Raw genomic sequence first — 23462 nt, 5'->3', positions numbered from 1 at the left:
CAAATAGTTTAATCAGAAGATGAGAGCATGTGAGGCCTTCATTGAGATTGGCAGGTAGTCCAGGTTTAGCAGAAATGAGACTAGATGAAAGTAGCCAATAGTTGGAATGCTAGTTTGTGCTTGAGCCAACATAACAATAGCAGCAGAAATTAGGAGTGCAACCTGACAACAACAAATGTTATGCATGAAATCATCTTTTAACGTTCACAAACCAAGAGGAGAAACAGTTACAATCTCCTGTGGAATGAATTAATAGCACTGATAGAGGTTAATGGATATGTTATGGTCATTAAGGTGTCTAAACAGATCAAAGTTGGGTACTGTATTTTCAGGGATGAGAGACTTTTTCAAAGATCAGGAAGGAAAGGAAGGATGATGGGATGCAATGTTAGTATGGGATGAAATAAGTACAGTAGCACAAAGCAGTCTTGGATTGGAAGATGTGGATTCCATATGGATTGTAGAAAGAAATGATAAGGAAGTTGACACTGGTAAGAATAGCCTTGGCCCCATAACAGGATAGAATAAGTCAAGAGATACTGAAGGCATATAAACAAGGCAGAACATTAATAATGGATGATTTTAATTGGTCAGATTGACAGGAAGAGTTTGTAGGTGTATTTAGGACACCCCAGGAAAAAATATGTTTTGGATCTAACCAGGGAGCAGGCTTTTTGGATTTGGTTGCTTTGACCAGCAACACATTTGCAGCTGTGATCTCCAGCATCTGCAGACCTCATTTTTTACTCGAAGATTTTAACCTACTGCGAATCCTCTTACAAGGATGCCTTCCTTGAAGAAGCTCTCTTCCTCCCTCTACAAGGATTTCAGTGAGTCCCTCTCTCACTGCACCTCCCAGGTCATCTCCTCTGCACAGAAGCTCTTCAGCCACGTTACCTCCTTCCACCCATCCCACCTCCATCGCCCCTCCCCCTAGTCCCTCCTCCCTACCTTTTATCTCAGCCTGCTTGGCTCTCTCTCTCTTATTCCTGATGAAGGGCTTATGCTCGAAACGTCGAATTCTCTATTCCTGAGATGCTGCCTAACCTGCTGTGCTTTGACCAGCAACACATTTGCAGCTGTGATCTCCAGCATCTGCAGACCTCATTTTTTACTCGAAGATTTTAACCTACTGCGAATCCTCTTACAAGGATGCCTTCCTTGAAGAAGCTCTCTTCCTCCCTCTACAAGGATTTCAGTGAGTCCCTCTCTCACTGCACCTCCCAGGTCATCTCCTCTGCACAGAAGCTCTTCAGCCACGTTACCTCCTTCCACCCATCCCACCTCCATCGCCCCTCCCCCTAGTCCCTCCTCCCTACCTTTTATCTCAGCCTGCTTGGCTCTCTCTCTCTTATTCCTGATGAAGGGCTTATGCTCGAAACGTCGAATTCTCTATTCCTGAGATGCTGCCTAACCTGCTGTGCTTTGACCAGCAACACATTTGCAGCTGTGATCTCCAGCATCTGCAGACCTCATTTTTTACTCGAAGATTTTAACCTACTGCGAATCCTCTTACAAGGATGCCTTCCTTGAAGAAGCTCTCTTCCTCCCTCTACAAGGATTTCAGTGAGTCCCTCTCTCACTGCACCTCCCAGGTCATCTCCTCTGCACAGAAGCTCTTCAGCCACGTTACCTCCTTCCACCCATCCCACCTCCATCGCCCCTCCCCCTAGTCCCTCCTCCCTACCTTTTATCTCAGCCTGCTTGGCTCTCTCTCTCTTATTCCTGATGAAGGGCTTATGCTCGAAACGTCGAATTCTCTATTCCTGAGATGCTGCCTAACCTGCTGTGCTTTGACCAGCAACACATTTGCAGCTGTGATCTCCAGCATCTGCAGACCTCATTTTTTACTCGAAGATTTTAACCTACTGCGAATCCTCTTACAAGGATGCCTTCCTTGAAGAAGCTCTCTTCCTCCCTCTACAAGGATTTCAGTGAGTCCCTCTCTCACTGCACCTCCCAGGTCATCTCCTCTGCACAGAAGCTCTTCAGCCACGTTACCTCCTTCCACCCATCCCACCTCCATCGCCCCTCCCCCTAGTCCCTCCTCCCTACCTTTTATCTCAGCCTGCTTGGCTCTCTCTCTCTTATTCCTGATGAAGGGCTTATGCTCGAAACGTCGAATTCTCTATTCCTGAGATGCTGCCTAACCTGCTGTGCTTTGACCAGCAACACATTTGCAGCTGTGATCTCCAGCATCTGCAGACCTCATTTTTTACTCGAAGATTTTAACCTACTGCGAATCCTCTTACAAGGATGCCTTCCTTGAAGAAGCTCTCTTCCTCCCTCTACAAGGATTTCAGTGAGTCCCTCTCTCACTGCACCTCCCAGGTCATCTCCTCTGCACAGAAGCTCTTCAGCCACGTTACCTCCTTCCACCCATCCCACCTCCATCGCCCCTCCCCCTAGTCCCTCCTCCCTACCTTTTATCTCAGCCTGCTTGGCTCTCTCTCTCTTATTCCTGATGAAGGGCTTATGCTCGAAACGTCGAATTCTCTATTCCTGAGATGCTGCCTAACCTGCTGTGCTTTGACCAGCAACACATTTGCAGCTGTGATCTCCAGCATCTGCAGACCTCATTTTTTACTCGAAGATTTTAACCTACTGCGAATCCTCTTACAAGGATGCCTTCCTTGAAGAAGCTCTCTTCCTCCCTCTACAAGGATTTCAGTGAGTCCCTCTCTCACTGCACCTCCCAGGTCATCTCCTCTGCACAGAAGCTCTTCAGCCACGTTACCTCCTTCCACCCATCCCACCTCCATCGCCCCTCCCCCTAGTCCCTCCTCCCTACCTTTTATCTCAGCCTGCTTGGCTCTCTCTCTCTTATTCCTGATGAAGGGCTTATGCTCGAAACGTCGAATTCTCTATTCCTGAGATGCTGCCTAACCTGCTGTGCTTTGACCAGCAACACATTTGCAGCTGTGATCTCCAGCATCTGCAGACCTCATTTTTTACTCGAAGATTTTAACCTACTGCGAATCCTCTTACAAGGATGCCTTCCTTGAAGAAGCTCTCTTCCTCCCTCTACAAGGATTTCAGTGAGTCCCTCTCTCACTGCACCTCCCAGGTCATCTCCTCTGCACAGAAGCTCTTCAGCCACGTTACCTCCTTCCACCCATCCCACCTCCATCGCCCCTCCCCCTAGTCCCTCCTCCCTACCTTTTATCTCAGCCTGCTTGGCTCTCTCTCTCTTATTCCTGATGAAGGGCTTATGCTCGAAACGTCGAATTCTCTATTCCTGAGATGCTGCCTAACCTGCTGTGCTTTGACCAGCAACACATTTGCAGCTGTGATCTCCAGCATCTGCAGACCTCATTTTTTACTCGAAGATTTTAACCTACTGCGAATCCTCTTACAAGGATGCCTTCCTTGAAGAAGCTCTCTTCCTCCCTCTACAAGGATTTCAGTGAGTCCCTCTCTCACTGCACCTCCCAGGTCATCTCCTCTGCACAGAAGCTCTTCAGCCACGTTACCTCCTTCCACCCATCCCACCTCCATCGCCCCTCCCCCTAGTCCCTCCTCCCTACCTTTTATCTCAGCCTGCTTGGCTCTCTCTCTCTTATTCCTGATGAAGGGCTTATGCTCGAAACGTCGAATTCTCTATTCCTGAGATGCTGCCTAACCTGCTGTGCTTTGACCAGCAACACATTTGCAGCTGTGATCTCCAGCATCTGCAGACCTCATTTTTTACTCGAAGATTTTAACCTACTGCGAATCCTCTTACAAGGATGCCTTCCTTGAAGAAGCTCTCTTCCTCCCTCTACAAGGATTTCAGTGAGTCCCTCTCTCACTGCACCTCCCAGGTCATCTCCTCTGCACAGAAGCTCTTCAGCCACGTTACCTCCTTCCACCCATCCCACCTCCATCGCCCCTCCCCCTAGTCCCTCCTCCCTACCTTTTATCTCAGCCTGCTTGGCTCTCTCTCTCTTATTCCTGATGAAGGGCTTATGCTCGAAACGTCGAATTCTCTATTCCTGAGATGCTGCCTAACCTGCTGTGCTTTGACCAGCAACACATTTGCAGCTGTGATCTCCAGCATCTGCAGACCTCATTTTTTACTTGTATTTAATGAGGCAGGTTTAACAAATGGTCTCGCAGTAAAGAGATTCCTGGAAAAAACATTGCCCATAACAAAATAGAATTTATTATTCAGTTTGAGAGGGAGAAACTTAGGTTGGAAACAACTGTGCTAAAATTAAATCAGGATAATTACATAGCAGCGAGGACACAGCTAGCTGGAGTGGACTGAGAAAAGAGTTTATCTGCAAAGATGGTTAAGGAACAATGGCAGGTATTTATGAAAATTGGTCATGGCTCACAGCAAAGCTATATCATCCTAGGAAAGGGAGAAGCCAACTTTGATTAGCCAGGGAAGTTAAGGAAAGCATTAGATTCCAAGCATAGCATACAATGTAGCAAAAATTGACAGCTAGCCAGAGGATTGGGGAAAAAAAACAAGAAAAGTTTGCTAAAAGAAGGAAGAAAATAAAATTTGTGTATAAATTTGTAATTAATATCAAGTCGGGCAGCAAGAGTTTCTTTACATGTGTAAGGAAAAGATAAATCAAGGCCCCTTGGAGAATGAGGCTGGGGAAATACTGTAATTGGGAACCACAAAATGGCAGAGGAGTTGAATAAATACTTTGCATTGGTCTTCACAGTAGAAGGCACTTAAAAAAAAAAGGGAGAAGCAATAAATGCCATACTTTATTGCTGGGGAAACCAATGAGAATAAAGACCCATAGATTCTCTGGACCTCACTCTAGGTTTCTAAAATGATTAGCTGTAAAGACAGTAGATACACTGCTAATAGTCTTCCAAGAATCCTTAGATTCTGAAAAAGTGGCATAGGATTGAAAAACTGTCGGTGTAACATCTTTTATTTAAAACAAGAAATAAGAAAAAGCTGAACATCTGTGATGAGGAAATTGTTAGAGTCTATTATAAAGAACCTGATGAAGGAGCAGCGCTCTGAAAGCTAGTGCTTCCAATTAAACCTGTTGAACTATAACCTGGTGTTGTGTGATTTAAACTTTGTACATCCCAGTCCAACACAGGCATCTCCAAATCCTTACAAAGAATGTAATAGGGCATTTAGAATTGCATAATCTAATCATCGCAGAGTCAGCATGGCTTCATGAAAGTTAAATTGTTCCTGAGAAATTTATTAAATTCTTTAAGGATGTAACAAGCAGAATAGGTAAAAGCGAAGGGGTGGATAAGGAGGGTATTTTCAGGATGGCAGCCTATAACCAGCAGAGTGCCACAGCGATTAGTGCTGAAGTCAGAATTATTTACAATATGTTAATGATGTGGATGAGGAAAATCAGTCTACTATAGCCAAGTTTGTGAATGTCACACAAATGGTTGGGAAAGTAAACGGTGAGGATAGCGCACAGCCAACAGGTGGATTTAGATAAGATTGTGAATTGGCGAAAAACTTGACAAACGGAATATAGTGTGGGCAAAATTAAGTTATGCATTTTGGTAGGAAGATTAGAGAGCTGAATATTATTCATATGACAAAAAGCTGCAGAAAGCTTAGCACAGTGATTTGTTAGTTCTTGTACAATCACAAAAAGCTAACATCCAAGTTTATTAGGTAAAAGGGATTGCAATTAGATTGTTGGCCTTTATTTCAAAGTCAGTGGTGTTTAAAAATAGGGAGATGTTGCTAAAATTATACAAGTCATTAGCTAGACTACATTGTGAGCAGGTTTGACCCCCTTGTTGATGGAAAGATATACTGATATTAGAATCAAAATTGATTGTCGGATGTAAGGATTCTTAATGATGAGGTTGAATAGGATAGGCCTATACTCATTGGAGTTTAGAAGAATGAGAAGTGACCTTATTGAAGCATGTAAGATTCTTTCTCCTCCCTTAGTGGGAGAGCCTAGGTCCAGAGTACATACTATCAGAATGTAGGATCGCCCAGTTAGAATTTGCATTTCCTCAATTCCACTTTCCAGTGTCTTTCCCCATAACCATTAGCTCCCTAACTCATTAAAAATCTGTCTGTCTGAGCCTGGAATATACTTAACAACCCAGCCTCGACAGCCCTCTGTGGTAAAGAATTTCGCATTAGAGAATTAATGATTTTGGGGAAAGCACAGGCAAGTGGCATTGAGAGTTATCAGATCAGCTGTGATATCATTGAATGACAGAGCAAACTCTGGGTGCATTTGCCTACTTCTGCCTCTGAGTTTGCAATTCTAAAGGAAGATTTAAATATTAGCCTGAGCAAGAAATCTGCAGTTCTTGAAACTAAAGGCTGAATGGTGTGCAGCCTTGTCCCCTCTTACGCTTAGTGTAGGGCTGCAAACTTAGACAGGCTTCTTTGTTCACACCATTAGCTGCCTTTTTCTTTGCTTTCCCTCCCTCGTTTCTTGGGAGTTTGGACAAAGGAATCCCTTTGCAGTGAAGATATTGATTTTCTTTTTGAGTGGAGTGCTGTTGAGTGTCTGAACGCTCCAATGCTATTTTGCTTCTGAATGCTGACTCTGCTCATTTATATGAATCCCAAGGAGTGTTGGCTTATTTTGTTCATCGGTGTTCCTGCTTTGCCTGTGAATTGTTTATGTTATCAGCTACTTTTTGAAATACTGTCTTTGAAGTTGGCAGTGTCATATTGTGAAGTATTGTGCAAGTTTGTAACCTTTGTGATGCATTGCTGATATCATAAAACACAATTGTATTTTAATACATTTGCTTTCCTTGTACTTTGCATACTGTAGTGCAAGTAAAATATTTCTTGATTTGAATTTTACTTGTAATTCTGGTTTTCTGGTTCTGAAATGGTTGGAGCTATGTTTAGCTATAATGTTTCTTTTACATCCACTGTTTTCTCAAATCCCTCCTTCTATGAACATGTGCCTGGTTTGTGATGCACTATAGGAACAAATGAGTAAAAGAATTTTTGGGATCTCTGCCGCCTATAGAGAGAAAGACCAAGTTTGTCTTGGAGATATTATACACTGTGGAAACTTCTAATTGTATGTTTCATTTTGGAAAGGCTCTTGACATGAGTAACATAATGTTTAGTAGGAATTTTGGCTTGAGTTTGTTTGGTTTATATCCATTTACCCTTCTCTGGTTCATAACTGTAATGATTGTTTCCTGAAGACAGTGAGATTTTTCCAAACTTGGTTTTGTTTTGAAGAATTCCTGTAATGTGATTTTCTCCTCTGAGGTGAAAAGAGTGCATGAAAAGTTTTGATAGTGCATTTTGCAGGCTTTTCATGTCTTTATAATATTAAAATAGGCTTAATTAGTGGTGTCATACTGAGGCATAGACTCAAAGAAGGTTCTCAGTCTGTGATTAATAAATTGGTACAAGCCCTCTGTACCAGATTTAAGGGAGACAGAATGTTATGCTGGATTCTGGTTTTAAAGTTCTACACTGAACTGCCGAACAGCTATGGATATTAAGTGAATCTTGACTATGGTTCTTTGGATTATTCTCTACTTGCTTTATAGGTTGACATGAAAATTAATTACCTGAGCCAAGTGAAAATTGTTGCCCTCACAAACAAGGGGACTTGGAAAAGGAGAGACATTGATGGAGGGAGAATCAATGTTTTCTAAATTAATTACCATTGCCCTTGCCAGGGCTAGGCCTCCATTGATGGAAAGTACTGTACAGTGCTTACAATGAATGCTAACTACATGAATCCTTAAATCTCAAAAATAAATACAGAAATTTGATACACTCCCCCCAAACCCCCATGTACTCTTTCCACTCTTGCATTCAGGGTGGCATGAGTTTTTATTGTGAAAAGACAACTTAGATGTACAATGGCTAACAACATTGGAAAGTTGTTGTTTATGCAAACCTTACACTCTGAAGAAGCTAAATGTAGGCTCTATAAGAGGAATTAGACAGAGGAATTGGCTTGAAGATCAATTTAAATTTAGGGGTACAGGTCTAAACAGGGTGCAAGAGCAGAGATCTGGGGAGATACACAAGTTGACAATTGTGGGACAGGTTGAAAATGTAGTTTAAAAGAAATATGAGATTTCTTGTTTTATAAATAGGTACATAGAACCTAAAACATAGGACGTTATGATAGGCCTAATGGAAATATGGGCTCAGCCTTCGCTGGAGTAGTATGCCCAATTCTAGGTCCCACACTTTAGGAAAGTTGTGAAGCCTGTAGAAAGGATATGGGTCATGAGAATGCTTGTAAAGTAATGAAGGAATTTAGTCACATGGATGGAAAAATAAGGTTGTCAGGATATTTGAAGGAGTTATTCAAAAATCATGAATAGTCTAGTCAGAGTAGGTAGAAAGTTATTTTTGGAAGATGGGGTGAAACCAGAGGATACCAGTAAAAGGAACAAAAATATCTGCTGCATTTTTCTATGCAACAAGAAACTACAGTCTGAAATGGACTATCGGAGTACATGGCACAATCAGATTCAAATGTGGCTTTCAAGAGGCAATTAGAGAATTATCTAATAATAGAATATTAAAGGCTACAGGAAACTGTAGGGAGTGGGACTAACTGGGAGCTCTTGTTAACAGCTGACATAACCAGGACAAACAACATGTCCTTCTCCTGTACAGAAACTTTCCAGTGATTCTAAGTCTGGACATAGTGCATTCAAAAATGTGAGTGTGTAATCTAGTTGATGATCACTATGGTCTTTTTGGATGAAATGTTGATGTGAAGCTCCACTTGCGTATTCAGATTGGTGTGAAAGGTATTATTGAAGTGTAAGGTAAGTTTGCACATTACTGGCCAACAATGAGTCTTCAGCTGCTATTGCTAAAACAGATTTATTGATCATCTTTTGAGATTTGAAAGATCTTGCTGTTTTTCAATTGGGTCCCAAGTAACTCTAAATGATAAAGCAAATCATCTGTTGCTTTGGAACATTTTCACATGCTGTCTGTATAAATAAGAAGTTTAAAAATAATTTTCTAGTGCTGATGGTTTTAGGTTTCATTGCCATTTATCTCCTTTGAATTTGCTTTTGGATGAATGCGTGATTTGTTCTTATTACTGGCTGTGACAGTAATCACTAAGTGTGAGATCCATGATTGTCCCTTGAATGCTAATTATTTGTTTTGCAGTTGGGATGAGATGTACCTAATTAGCCATCTTAAACCATACTCTTATCAAAATGATTTTAAAAGTAAATTTGTTCTAATGTTTAAACAATGTGCACTTCTAGTGAGAAAACAAACTTGGTAACTGTGGGCACTTCCTTTTTGACCAGCTTACAACAGAATGAATTTTTTTCAACTCAGTTGGTACTTCATATATTAAAAAAAAGTTTGGTTAATTTTTATTTTAATTCTTGTGTCTCTTTTGCATGATTACCTGCTTGTTTTCTGAATTGGCAGACTTGTCATGCACACTCCTATGGACAACATTTTTCAAATTGTACCATTGTGAATAGTGACCACATCATGTGAGTTATTTCATTGAAAGCTTTGGCAGTATTGTGGGACATGGGAAAATCAAGACACTACTGTCTAACTACTGCTGTTAATATCTTACCTGGGATGAGCAGATTGTCTTCTGAAGAGAGACTGGACAGTGTGTGCTTGTTCTGAGGAAGGGCCAGTTGACCCAAAACATTAATTATGATTTCTCTCCACAGATGCTGAGGTTTTCCACCAATTTCTGTTTTCGTTTATGCTTGTTGTCATTTGTAGTTTAGATGAGTCAGGGGTGCACATTCTGATGTGAATGTGCAAAGGATGTTTCGTTATGTACATGAGTCCAGTACTAGGAAACACAGTTTTAAAAGAATATTCATTTATCAGGAGAGCATCCTGTGTATACTGCTCTATATTGATCGAGATGGAGATTTGACAGGTATAAAATGCCATCCCATGATGCAGTTGAATACTCAGAGGATACTACATGTTTTGGAGGACACTTAGTGCATAAACAAATTGTATATCATGGTATAATGTGAGGGGACCAAAACTGCTCTCAGTACTCTAGTGTGGTCTAATAAGATTCCATACAATTGAAACATGGCATTCCAACCAGAACACTATCAACAAACACGTAGATTTGGACCCCATTTACCATCCTCTGAGGAAAAGAATCAGAAATGACATCGCCAAACATCCAAAGAAACCTAAACACAAATAGAAAGCAAGACATAACACCAGCGCTTCACCGAGGCTCACTGATGATGATACCCATTATGGTGATGAAACATCTGAAACCAAACCTTCCAGCTCAGCGAACAAACTCACATCCAGAACCTCGACCTGAGATACAAATCTTTTAAAAACTCACCAATTGAAACAAAGCTTTAGGATATAGATTAGGCCTTCAGATTTTATTAATCCTCTACTATCTTCAATTTTTTTTTTGTGAATACTAATTTCTTTCTTTTCCTCATTCTTTCTTGGTCCTTGGATCTCCATTCCTAATAGATTCCATGTATTTTCCTTTCTGAAGACAGACAGACCTAACAATTATTTAACTGTTCAGGCATGTCCCATTATAAATTCTCCTGTCTCTGCTTGTAATGGATGTATATTTATCTCTTCAATCTTTCTCTCTTTAGTTTGTATAGAAGCTTTTGCAGTTTAATTTTCATGTTTCTTGTTAGTTTACATTCGTATGCAATCTCCCAGTCTTCAGGCTTGCTATTTACGTAGGTAATTCTGAGTCTCTTCCTTTAATCAGAGGAAATCTGTAACTTTGTGAGCTATGGTTGACACTCTCATTTCCTTTTGAGTTTTTGTACGTTGAAGGAATGTATGGTTGTTGTAAACCATGTATTAATTTTAACATTCTAACCATTGACATCTACCATCATAACGCTTTAATCTACTTTTCAAATCTACCACAACCAAATTGCTTCTCATATCTTCATAGTTTCCTTTTATTTAGATTTATGATCCTAATTTTGAATTGAATTATGTTGTTTTCAAACTTATTATAACCTACCATATTATAGGTACTCTTTCCTAAAGATTCTTTTCCAACAAATTGGCCCTTTGTCAGTCCATAATACCAAAGTAGACTATTACCAAATTAGCTCCACATGTTGCTCTAGAAAATCACCTTGGAGAAAGTGAGGACTGCAGATGCTGGAGATTAGAGTCAAGTGTGGTGCTGGAAAAGCACAGCAGGTCAGGCAGCATCCAAGGAGCAGGAGAATCGACATTTCGGGCATGAGCCCTTCATCAGGAAAGTCATCTTGTATGCTTTCCGGGAATTTGTTCTTCACTGCATAAATCTAGTGTGCAAGTAGGTGAAGTTGCCTGTGATTACTGCATTACCCTTACTATGTGTTCATCATTGATATCAATGATTTGGATGTGAGCATAAGCGGTATAGTTAGTAAGTTTGCAGATGACACCAAAATTGAAGGTGTAGTGGATAGCAAAGAGGGTTACCTCAGATTACAACAGGATCTGGACCAGATGGGCCAATGGGCTAAGAAGTGGCAGATGGAGTTTAATTCAGATAAATGCGAGGTGCTGCATTTTGGGAAAGCAAATCTTAGCAGGACTTATACACTTGATGGTAAGATCCTGGGAGTGTTGCTGAACAAAGAGACCTTGGAGTGCAGGTTCATAGCTCCTTGAAAGTGGAGTCGCAGGTGATAGGATTGTGAAGAAGGTGTTTGGTATGCTTTCTTTTATTGGTCAGGGTATTGAGTACAGGGGTTGGGAGGTCATGTTGCAGCTGTACATTGGTTAGGCCACTGTTGGAATTTGCGTGCAATTCTGGTCTCCTTCCTATTGGAAAGGGTTCAGAAAAGATTTACAAGGATGTTGCCAGGGTTGGAGGATTTGAGCTATAGGGAGAGGTTGAATAGGCTCAGGCTGTTTTCCCGGCAGTGTTGGAAGACGAGGGGTGACCTTTATAGAGGTTTATAAGATCGTGAGGGGCATGGGTAGGATAAATAGTCTTTTCTCTGGGGTGGGGGATTCCAGAATTTAGAGGGCATAGGCTTGGAGTGAGAGGGGAAAGATATAAAAGAAACCTGAGGGGCAACTGTTTCACGCAGAGAGTGGTACGTGTATGGAATGAGCTGCCAGAGGAAGTGGTGGAGGCTGGTACAATTGCAACATTTAAAATGCATCTGGATTAGTGTATGATTAGGAATGGTTTGGAGGGATATTAGTTTGGTGGTGGCAGGTGGGACTAGTTTGGGTTGGGATATCCAATCGGCATGGACAAGTTTGACTGAAGGGCCTTGTTTCTGTGCTGTATATCTCTATGACAGTCTGTACCATAGTCCCAGAGGGTGGTAGCTTGATCTATCATCAGAAAGAGATGGCTGATAGTGAATTTACGGGCATGGTTGAGCAGGCAGGACCTTCATCTGACCTCATCTGGTATGAGATTTGAACCTGTGCCCTTAGCATAACAAACCAGCCATGTACTAACTGGCTAATCTAATCCGTTGGTTGTGGAATTACTTAGCCCTTTGTAACATTTACTGTTCATGCTGTTCGGCAAGCAAGTCGTCCTGGTTTGTAGCTGCACCAGGTTGGCATCCTCCGTTTCAGATATGTCTTTTGCTCCCGCTAAAATGTCCTTCTGCACTCTTCATTGAACCATAGTTGATCTTCTCGCTTGATGTTAATGTTAGAGTGGGTGTTATATTAGCCATGGGATTATGGATTGAGCTGGAATACAACTGTTGATGGCCTACAGCCCTTCAGATGCTCAGTCTTGAGTTGCTAGGTCTGTTTGAAGTCAATCCATTCAGCATCATGAAAGTGCTGCACTGCATGATGGAAGATATTCTCAGTATGAAGATGGGATTTTGTTGGAATTTGCTGATGCAGTAATTGGTAGATGTAACTGCTGCAGGCAAGTGAGGGTGAGGTCAAGAATGTTTTTCCACTTTTCAGTAAGATCAAAGTTGATCCTTTTGAGCTTGGAAATTCTGCATTCTATCTCTCCTCCCAGGAACCTTTTGATTTGTGTTCAGCAGGAAAATCAATCTCCTTCAGTCATCCCATTCCCCACCAGTCGAAGTAAAATGCTCAGAGACATAGTATGGTTTTACCTCCTTCCTCCTTATTCTGGGTTCTAGAGGGGGAGAAAGCGATCACCCATGTGCATAGGAATATGAGTTCTCGGTCTTCTCTGGAATAGCAGTTTCTTAATGAGTTATATAGCTATTTTACAGGGAGAGGTATCCAGATAAGGCAACATACATATTGATTGGGTGATCATTACAATTAATGAGCATCAACAGTAAAGATTAAGGCATCTGCTGTACGGTCTTAACCTTAATTGGCTTTACATAATGAATACTTTTCCCCTTGTTCACTGACCTTGCATACTGAATGTGATCAATGCTTTTCCACCTTGTTAACCCATTACACTTGCCTCCAGCACCCCATTGTTAACTGCAAGTTCTTATCTGAATCGTGCTCAGCCAAACCTCTTGTTTCACAAAACTTGACTCTTTTCCTACCTGCTTATACCTGATACACATTCTTACATCTGCCTCGACGTTGTTTCCAAGACAAGTTTGTTTAGACTGTTGAGGATCTTTTACACTTCAATAAAGATTCCCTTATTCTTCTACCCAGTGAAAAACAAGTCCAGCCTTTCCCCAAAGCACAGCCTATTTATTCCACGTAATCATCAAGTACTACTGCTCCAACGCATTTACATCCTTTCTTAAATCAGCAAGGCCAAAACTGTACTCTTTTAAACAAGAAATAAAGTTCCCTCAACACAGTCCTCATCCAGTACTCCTGGGATGGGGGCAGCAGGGGGTTAAATGTGGAGTAAAGCTTCTCTCTTCTATGAACTAAAGGTAAACTGAAAGTCAAGTCCCTTTGGCACCATCCTTCTCAAATACTGCCAGGACAGGGACAGAAAGGAGTTAAAATGCAGAGTAAATTTCCCTCGATTTCTTTCAGAAAGTCCAAAATAATTCTGAAGCAGCCCCTGCTAGGGCACTGTATTAATATTGGACACAATCGGAAAAAGTCAAAAGGAAACTTGCAGAATAAAACAAACTTACAACATTAAAATAATGCCTGGGTCAATGGTGCACTCCAGCCCCTGCCTTGCCCACCAGTCTTGAAATATGGTATTTGAGATATGGTTTCATCAGTGCCATGTATTGTCAAAATATAATATCCTTACTTTCGTGTTCAATTCTTCTCATAATAGAGGGCAACATTCAATCGATCTTAATTGCTGCCTTGCGTACTAACATTGAGACTTGTAAGACACCAAGGAGTACCTTTGCACTTTGGCATTCTACAGTTGTCGATAAAATTAATTCTCTACTTTTTTTTATTCTTCCAGCCAAAGTGAATTGTTTTATGGTTTTTCATATTATATATATTCCATCTTGCAAATTTAAGTCCAATCACTCAACTTGCCCCTCTACCATCTGCAATGTCTTTACGATGGCCTCCTTCACAACATACTTTTCCACCTTTGTATCAGCTGCAAGTTTAGCCAGCATATCAGTCCTGCCCATCTAAATCATTCATATGCATTTTTAAGAGTTTCACATTTGCCAATCGGAAAAAGACCCGTTTATGCATGCTTTGTTTTCTGCCAACTAGATAGCCTTCTATCCGTGCTATTATGTTACCCGTGCGTCATAAACTCTTATTTTGTGCAGTAACCTTTTATGTGGCACCATGTGAAATACCTATTACCAGTGGTAAATGGATCTGTAACTGCAGGACCAAATTTCAAGTACCTCTAATTATCGAAAGTAGTATGTATTTATGCAGTGTTTCATTGTTTGGAGTGATCTGTCTGACAGTATGGTGGAACCCCAAATGAATAATGGAAATGATTACATAGGTAGGGAGACTAATTGGGTAGTGTTTTCAAAGAACCAATGCAGAGAGGATGGATTGAAAGGCCTCATTCTACACAATATCATTCTATGGTTATAGATTTTTTAAATCAAACTGTTCAGATGTTTGGCACACCACTGGAGCAGGTAGGACTTGTGAGGATCTGAAACCTGAGTACAAGCTGAGGTAACTAGTTGTTGTCAGGAACAACCGCTTAACAGATGTTCTTATAATTTAGGTGGCAATAAAATGGCTTCTTGATGCAAATAAAATGACAAAATGGTTTCTAGGCTGCAAATTGATAATTTTGCTGTAGCTGCATCATTGACTGACTAACCACAGTCAATAGAGATTAGCAGACAATGCTCCCTTTACAGCATAGAAATAACTAGACTAGATAAGACATTCCTGGCCATCCTAACTGACCTTCAGATGCAGGTGCAATGGCTCAGTTAGTGAGATAAATAAGGGTAGCCTGAGTGTTGGAAAACAAAGTTGGTTCCTAGGAAACTTATTGAATCAAGTAACTATCAAATAAAGCAGTATCGTGTATTGATTGGTAGTTGTCTGAATGTACTGTGCGATCATGGCCTGTACCTTTCTTTAAGAAAAGTATAAAAATGTCTTTGTTTTAAGCCATGTTCGCAGTTCCTCTGAGGAATGCGGAAGTGTAAACCTCTGTTTCCAGACGTTCTTCACCCGACCGTATGAAGAAATAAAGAATTAAATCATAAAGAGCTAGACCGATTGTGAGTGCTTATTGACCAATCACTGAACAGAGAAAGAGAGGGAGACCCCGGTCCAGATCTTCACTTGAATCTTAAGTTTTCTCATGAGCCCTACTCTGTTTGTATAATATTGGAGATTTTGCTCCAATTCACTCCTGCTTGCTAGTAACTGCTGACCAGTCAAAAGCATGTCACTGTGTCATTCTAAAAATATTTGACTTTACTGATGAGCTTTGGCTGAGGATTGCAAAATTCTGTATTGCTTGATTTCTGAAGGTCTCCAGGTGACTTTGAAGTTTGACAAGTTAAAGGTAAAATAATGAATCATGACCCATGGCTTCTCTCTCCATTACAGAGAAATAATTGATTATAAAAAGAGGCACCATTCACCTATGTAGGTTGACACAAGGATGCAGGCCTCAGTAAGCAATTAAGAAATGAATCTGAACTCACCAATCATAATTAATAAATAATTCTGATTTCCAAGGCAGACTGGCAATTGGATGCTACTTTGTTTTCTGAATCTTGCTGTGATTCAAATAGACCATTTTAAAATACTGCCATTCTGCAACCCAGGTTTATTTTCATAGGTCTGTGATGGCACTAGACATATAGAAAATAGGAGTAGGCTATTTGGCCCTTCAAGATTAGAATGGTGCTGGAAAAGCACAGCAGATCAGGCAGCATCCGAGGAACAGGAAAATTGACATTTTGGGCAAAAGCCCTTCATCAGGAATAAAGTCCTTGGATGCTACCTGACCTGCTGCGCTTTTCCAGCATCTCTCTAATCTAGACTCTAATTTCCAGTATCTGCAGTCCTCCCTTTTGCCTATTTGGCCCTTCAAGCCTGCTCTGCCATTCAATACAATAATGACTGATTTTCTAATTCTCTACCATGTTCCTGTTTTTTCCAATGACCCTTTGATCCCTTTTAGTTCTTCAGAACTATAGTCCATCTCCTCCTTGAAGACATTGAATGTTTTGGCTTCAATCACTTTCTGTGGCAGAGAATTCCACAGGCTCACTATTGTCGAGGTGAAGGAATATCTCTCCATCTCAGTCCTAAATGGTCCACATCCTTAAACTGATTGCAAGAATTGCAGATGCTGGAAATGAGAAACAAAAACAGAAATTGCTCGAAAAACTCAGCAGGTCTAGCAGTATCTGTGGGGAGAAATCAGAGTTGACGTTTTGGGTCCAGTGACCACCTTCAAACTCGGATGCTACCAGACCTGCTGAGTTTTTCCAACATTCCCTGTATTTGCTGGATATATCCTTATTTAGGTAATTCAGTCATTGTCTGAAATGATTTTTAAAGATGCTTAGTTACTTGTTCATTTGTCACCAATCTGCTTGATGCTAGCTAATATTGTAGAGCTATAATTTGTTTTTCTTCCTCATATGAAGTGTGTTTTAATTTGTGCTTTTTTTAGCTAATCTCATTCCAGAGTATGCCACAAGACTGAAATCAGAATGGAACAGTTCTAATTTAGTAATCATTGTTCTTTGATATTCTGATTTGCAGTACAGTTTCACTGCACTATTTTAATAAAAAGTAAATCTGATTAAATTAAGCATCAATTGGACCCAGCAAATTTCTTTTGGGACAACACTGGCTGCTGTGACTTGCTTCTGTGGTAATGGCTTTCAGAAAACCTTCCATTAACAAGTCACAATGGAAAATTGACGCAATGTTGTTTGGCACTCATAGAACTAGATGCATTATTGGGCAGAGCTCATGGAATTCCATTTGGAGTAAAAAGTTATGATTCATTCTTTTATCCTCTCTCAGATCATGAAAAGTATCTTTTGAATTCTGACTTGTGTGGTGCCTGTAGGTTTTTAATCCATTGGTCCATAAAGCTCTGACCTTTTAGATGCAGAAACATTTGGTACTGCTGCCACAAATATTGGTCAAAATCTGTTTGGATGTGTCCAACATAATGATTGGAGGGCAATTAGCTTTGTTGGCTAGATGACTGGTTTATGATGCAGTGTGATGCCAACAGTGTGGCTCCAATTTCTGCACCGGCTGAAGCTATCATGAAGGATTCTACTTCTCAACTTCTCCCCTTGCCTTAAGTTTGGAACCCGCGGGTTAAACTACCATCCATTGTGTCTCTGTAATGAGAAAGCAGCTCTGGTAAGACTATTGTGACTTTACCTGTTACACAATGATTACCTATTGGGTAAGGTTGGTGCTGTAATGCAATGCATTATAGTACATTTGATAGTTCAATTGATCTGTCTTTTCATGCCCCTTGATTTAATTTTTTTTTGCTTCAATGGGCTTTCCTGGTAAATCATTGAGCAAATCTGTTACTCTTAATGTTTTTCAAAAATTCACCTAACTGCAGTATTTGCTGTTCCTAATGTTTAACATTTACTTGAACCTTTCTCTTCAATGAGAAACTTTCATACAAATTTCAATTAGCCTGTCTTGAAATCTCCAACTGAAATCACTTGTATTCCATACTGTTCGTTCATTCAAGGATAATAAAATAGTTTGTACTTCGGGGTGACTGAAATTTTGTGTAGCATTCTGAATAGTTTGAGATCAATTATTTGTTAAAAAGGAACAGCTACCTTTGTGAATCTTGGTTTATCAATTTAATGCTTTATCCTGGTGGGCTTTCCACCCTCCAGATTAGTCTAAACTCTTCCCCTACACCGCCAATTAATCTTCCCACCAAAACACTGGTCCCAGTCCTATAGCAAGTGCCCATTTTATACAAGTCCCCCAATAGTGCTAAGTTCCCCAGGATTGTTTCCCTTGTCTTCTTTATAATCTCTTCAGTCTCTTAAAGTGCCTTGTCTTAATAACACCTGCTCCTTGGTGGTATGAGGAATAATTTGGTGATTCCTACTTTTGAAGTTCTTCTTTTAAGTTCTTTCCAAGCTCACGAAGAAGGACAAGGACAACAGATGTAAAGGTTGGCACGATGGCTCAGCAGTTAGCACTACAGCCTCACAGCATCTGGGACCTGGGTTTGGTTCCAGCTTTAGGTGTCTATATGGAACATACACCATATAACAATCCAGCACAGGCCCTTCGGCCCTCAGTGTTGTGCCAACCTTTTATCCTACTGAGGTCAAACTAACCTACATACCCTTCATTTTACTATCATCAGTGAGCCTATCCAGAGTTGCTTTAATGTATCTGTGTCTACTACCATTGCTGGCAATGCACTCTGTGCACCCACCACTCTCTGTGTAAAGAATCTACCTCTGACATCTCCCCGGAACCTTCCTCTAATCACCTTTAAAATAATGTCCCCTTGTGATAGCCATCTCTACCTTGGAAAGAGTGTCTGGCCATTCACTCAATGTATATCTTTCATCATCTTGCACACCTCTATCACGTCACCTCTCATCCTCCTTCGCTCCAATGAGAAAAACTTTAGCTCCCTCAACCTTTCTTCATAAGACATGCCCTCCAATCCAGGCAGCACTCTGGTAAATCTCCTCTGCACCCTCTCTAAAGCTTCAACATCTTTCGTTTAATGAGGTGAGTAGAACCGAACACAGTGTTCCAAGTGTGGTCTAACCAGGGCTTTATGGAGCTGCAGCATAACCTCTCAGCTCTTAAACTCAATTCTCCTGCTAATGAAAGCCAACACACCATATGCCGCCTTAACAACCCTATCAACTAGGGTGGCAACTTTGAGGGAGTTATGGACATGGACCCCAAGATCCCTCTGTTCCTCCATGCCATGTAGTTTGCATTTCTCCCTGTGTCTGCATGGATTTCCTCACACATTCCAAAAATGTGCAACTTAGGTGGATTGGCCATGCTAAATTGAACATATTTTCCAGGATCACGCAGGCTGAATGGATTAGTTACAGAAAACGCAGAGTTATGGGGGATAGGGCTGCTCTTCAGAAAGTCAGCGCAGATTTGATGGGCTGAATGGCCTCTTTTTCTGATTCTCTGCAAGGTTCCTCTCTAAACTGTAAATCATCCTGAGTTGGAGCTATGTTGCCATTCTTTCACCATTGTTCAGTCAAAATCCAGCAACTCCCTTACTGACAACACTCTGGACACACACATAACCAAGACATTGCAGTCATTTTAAAACAAAACAAAGAAGGAACATGAATAAGCTATTCGACACTTGCAGCCTGCTTCATAGAAACATTGTGAAAGCAGGCCATTTGGTCCATCAAGTCCACATCGATTCTCTGAAGATCTTCCCACCCAGATCCCCCTCCATTAACTTATCCTTGTAACCCTGTATTTGTTATGACTTTGCCATTCATTGCGATCATGACTGATTCAACAACTGACTCTTCACATGCCTCTGAGACAGGAACGTGAGTGAAGAAATTCTTCCTCATTTCCATCCTTAATGGCTTGCCTCCTATTCTGAAACTCTGTCCCCAGCTGCAGACTGAGGGAGAATTCTTTCTCTATCTATCCTATCGATAGATGTAAGAACATTGCATATTTGAATGAAATCTCCACTTGTTCTTCTAAACTCCAAAAAATATAAACTCCAAAACAAAAACTGCTGGTGAAACTCGAGGTCTAGCAATATCTGTGGAAAGAAAGCAGAGTTAAGTTTTCAAGTCTGCTGAATCCTCTTGGGCTCAGTGAGCTTGATCTTTCTTCCATTTGAACTTAGTGAACCTTTGTTGCATTGCCTGTCTGACCAATATATCCTTGGGTAATGCATCATATAAGGCAAAATGCATCACCTTGTGCTTATCAGCATTAAATTCCATTTTCCAATGCTGTGCCCAATTTAGCAGCTGATCAATATTAGACTGCAGCCTGAGACCATCCTCCTCACTTTCAATGCCAACAATTTTCATGTTACCTGCATAATTACTAATTATAACTTCTAATTCATATTCAAATTACTAATGTACATAACAAACAACAAAGATACCAGCCTCCAACCCTGTGATACACCACTAGTCACAGGCTTCCAGAAACTCAACTGGACTGACCACAGTGGCTACAAGAGCAGTTAAGAGGCTAGGAATACTGTGGTGAGTAACTCACCATCTGACTCCCCAAAGCCTGCCCGTCATCTATGGGGCACAAGTCAGGTGCGTGATGGAAAAACACTTCAGAAGCTTGACACTATTCAAGGAAAAGCAGCTTGCATGATTGGCAGCACATCCACTGATACCTACTCCTTTCATTGCTGGCACTCTAGCAGCAATGTATACTATCTACAGTATGCAGTGCAGAAATCCTGGGAAGGCGATAGGTAGATGCAGGTGATAGGAGGGGGGTGATGGTGATAGGTCGGAGCAGAAAGGTGGGAAGGAAGGTGGACAGTTCAAGAGGGCGGTGCCGAGTTGGAGGGTTGGATCTGGGTTGAGGTAGGGTGAGGGGAGATGGTGAAACTGGTGAAATTGATGTTGCTGCCATGTGGTTGGAGGGTCTCCAGGTGGAGCTGAGTTTTTCTTTCAGGTGTCGGATGGCTAGGATTTGGCGGTGGAGAAGGTACAAGACTTGCACGTCCTTGGCAGAGTGGGAGGGGGACTTGAAGTGGTCAGCCACAGGGTGGTTGGTTTGTTTGATGCAAATATCCAAGATGTTCTCTGAAATCAATTTTCTGAATTAATAGTCTCGCCATTGCCTCCCCATTGCTTGGCAGCTCACCACCACCACCTTGAAAGCAACTGAGGATGGACAATAAATATTGGTCTAACCAGTGATGCCACGTCCCTTGAACAAAATAAAGAGAAAAAACTGCTTAATTCTGACTGAAGGATCATAGAATCATACATTTTGTTGATTCTGCACTACCAAAAAATATATACTACCTAACTAGTCCCACTTTCCTGCACAACACCTATAGCCTTGACTGTTATAATACTTAAAGTGCTCATTCAAGTATTTTTAAAAATTGTGAAGTTTCCTGCCTCAACTGTTCTCTCAGGTGTTGCGTTACAGACTATCCAGCACCCTCTGGGTAAAAAGGTGTTTCCTCAAATTCCCTCCAGAACCACCTGCTTTTCGCTTCAAAATTATTCCCCTTTGTTACTGACTCTTCAGCTGCTTTCTATCCACCTTATCTATGCCCCTTGTAATTGTATAAACCTCCATCAGGTCGCCCCTTCAACCTTTTCTGCCCCAAAGGAAACAATCCAAGTCAATCTGCTGTCTCTTCATAGCTGAAATGCTCCATGTCATGCAACAGCCTGGCGAATATCCTTTGCAGCCCTCCAGTGCAATCGCATCCTTCCTATAGTGTGGTGCCCTGATCTGAAACTTAAGGACCTCCAGCTTCTTCCATAATTTGTTACTAGTGTCAATATGGACCACGATTTCTCTCTCTTCCCAGATATTTTCTAATCAGTCTGTGCAGAGATGCTATTACACACCATTGGAGCAAAAAGAACATTCCAGGGTGGAAACAATCCTGGTGTCCAATGTGCATGATGTGGAGATGCCAGTGTTGGACTGGGGTGGACAAGATCAGAAGTCTCTCAACACCAGGTTGTAGTCCAGCAGGTCTGAGACTTTAGGACTGCTGCTCCTTCATCAGGTAAAGTGAAGAAAGTGGACTATAGCCTGGTGTTTTTGTTTTTTTTTAAACAGAACTTATAGGCAGAGAGATGAAAAGATCATGCAAATGGTGTGAGTGGGGTGTTGACAGGCTGAATAACAAGTTACTGCAGGTGTATCAAAAGTATCAGATGGTGTGAGTAAGGTGTCAACAGCTGAATAGCAAGTGAAGGAATGACCTATAATCTAATTAAATGAGACACAGATAATTATAAAAAATTAAAAATAAGATGTTGTTGGAAACAAACCAGATGATCGGAATAACATGATAGGTATAAGAGTTGTATGCTGAGCATCTAACCCAAGTAATAAGTAATCCAAAACACTCTGATCTCTCTATTTTAATTAGTTCATAACAATTTAAGGTAATGGTGTCAGAACAGGACGTGAAGGAAGATTTTTATAAATACAGAACAGTATGGTGGGGTGGCATGATCTTAACTAGATGCTCGTTGTCATCGGTGGCATGTTGAAAGTTGCAAAGAATATGGCATTGTTTCTCCACTCTGAGGAAGTCCTGAACAATGAAGGGTGCTTTGTCAGTCGTGCTTGTGTCTGCATTCTGAGGAGATCATTGTGTTTTTTTTGCTGTAGCACGTTGGAACTGGCGATCAATGAGTTGAACATCATATTCTATTCTTATGAGGGAGTCTTCTTAGGTATCCATCGCATTCCTCATCTAAGCAGATCCTTTGTATATATACTTGTCTGTAGGCAATGGCCTCTCTAATATATGTTTAAGGTGGACGCTAGAGAAGTGCAGCATCATGAGGTTCACCATAGTGGTGAAGGACATTCAGCCTCCGATCTTCAGGTAAGTATCCTGCAAGGCAGCCTTCAAGATACACAACAGCACAGATTGCTGAGCTGAAACTGATAGCCAAGTTCCACACCCATGAAGATGATCTCAACCGTGATTTCGGATTCATGTCAGGCAAAGTGTTACCCCCACTGTACTGTTGTGTATCTGTAAAATCTTTCTTACTGTCATGTTTTGACACCATCACCTTGATAACTTATGATCCCTGTACCTTAATTAGTTCGTACAATTTTGGATTACCTGTTATTTTGGTTAGACCCTCAGCATGCGACCCTCGTACCTATTATGTTATTCCAGTCACTTGGTTTGTCTCCAGCACCAACTTATTTTTAATTTTTTATAATTATCTCTGTGCCTCATGTAATCGAATTATCCCTTCACTTGCTGCGTAACTGTTGACACTTTACTCGCACTGTTTGGCACTTTTGATCACCAGCAGAGACTTATTATTCGACACTCCACTCACACCATTTGTATGATCTTTTGATCTCCACATATAAGTTCTGTGCCTTGTGCTATTCTTCACTTCACCTGATGAAGAAGACGCACTCCGAAAGCTTATGATTTCAAATAAGCCTGGACTATAATCTGGTATTATGTGACTCCTGACCT

The 23462-nt window shown here is 41.1% G+C and overlaps 1 protein-coding gene across 1 annotated transcript in view; it reads left to right on the top strand.

Moving 5' to 3' along the window:
* The window catches only part of rasa2 (RAS p21 protein activator 2), a 192470-nt gene that overhangs the window by 20309 nt on the left and 148699 nt on the right, over window positions 1-23462 (top strand). The window lies entirely within an intron of this gene.

This window comes from Hemiscyllium ocellatum, chromosome 13 (assembly GCF_020745735.1).
Source record: "Hemiscyllium ocellatum isolate sHemOce1 chromosome 13, sHemOce1.pat.X.cur, whole genome shotgun sequence".
Taxonomy (NCBI): domain Eukaryota; kingdom Metazoa; phylum Chordata; class Chondrichthyes; order Orectolobiformes; family Hemiscylliidae; genus Hemiscyllium; species Hemiscyllium ocellatum.
Note: the sequence above shows the minus strand (reverse complement) of the source record. Positions and strands in the feature narration are given on the sequence as shown.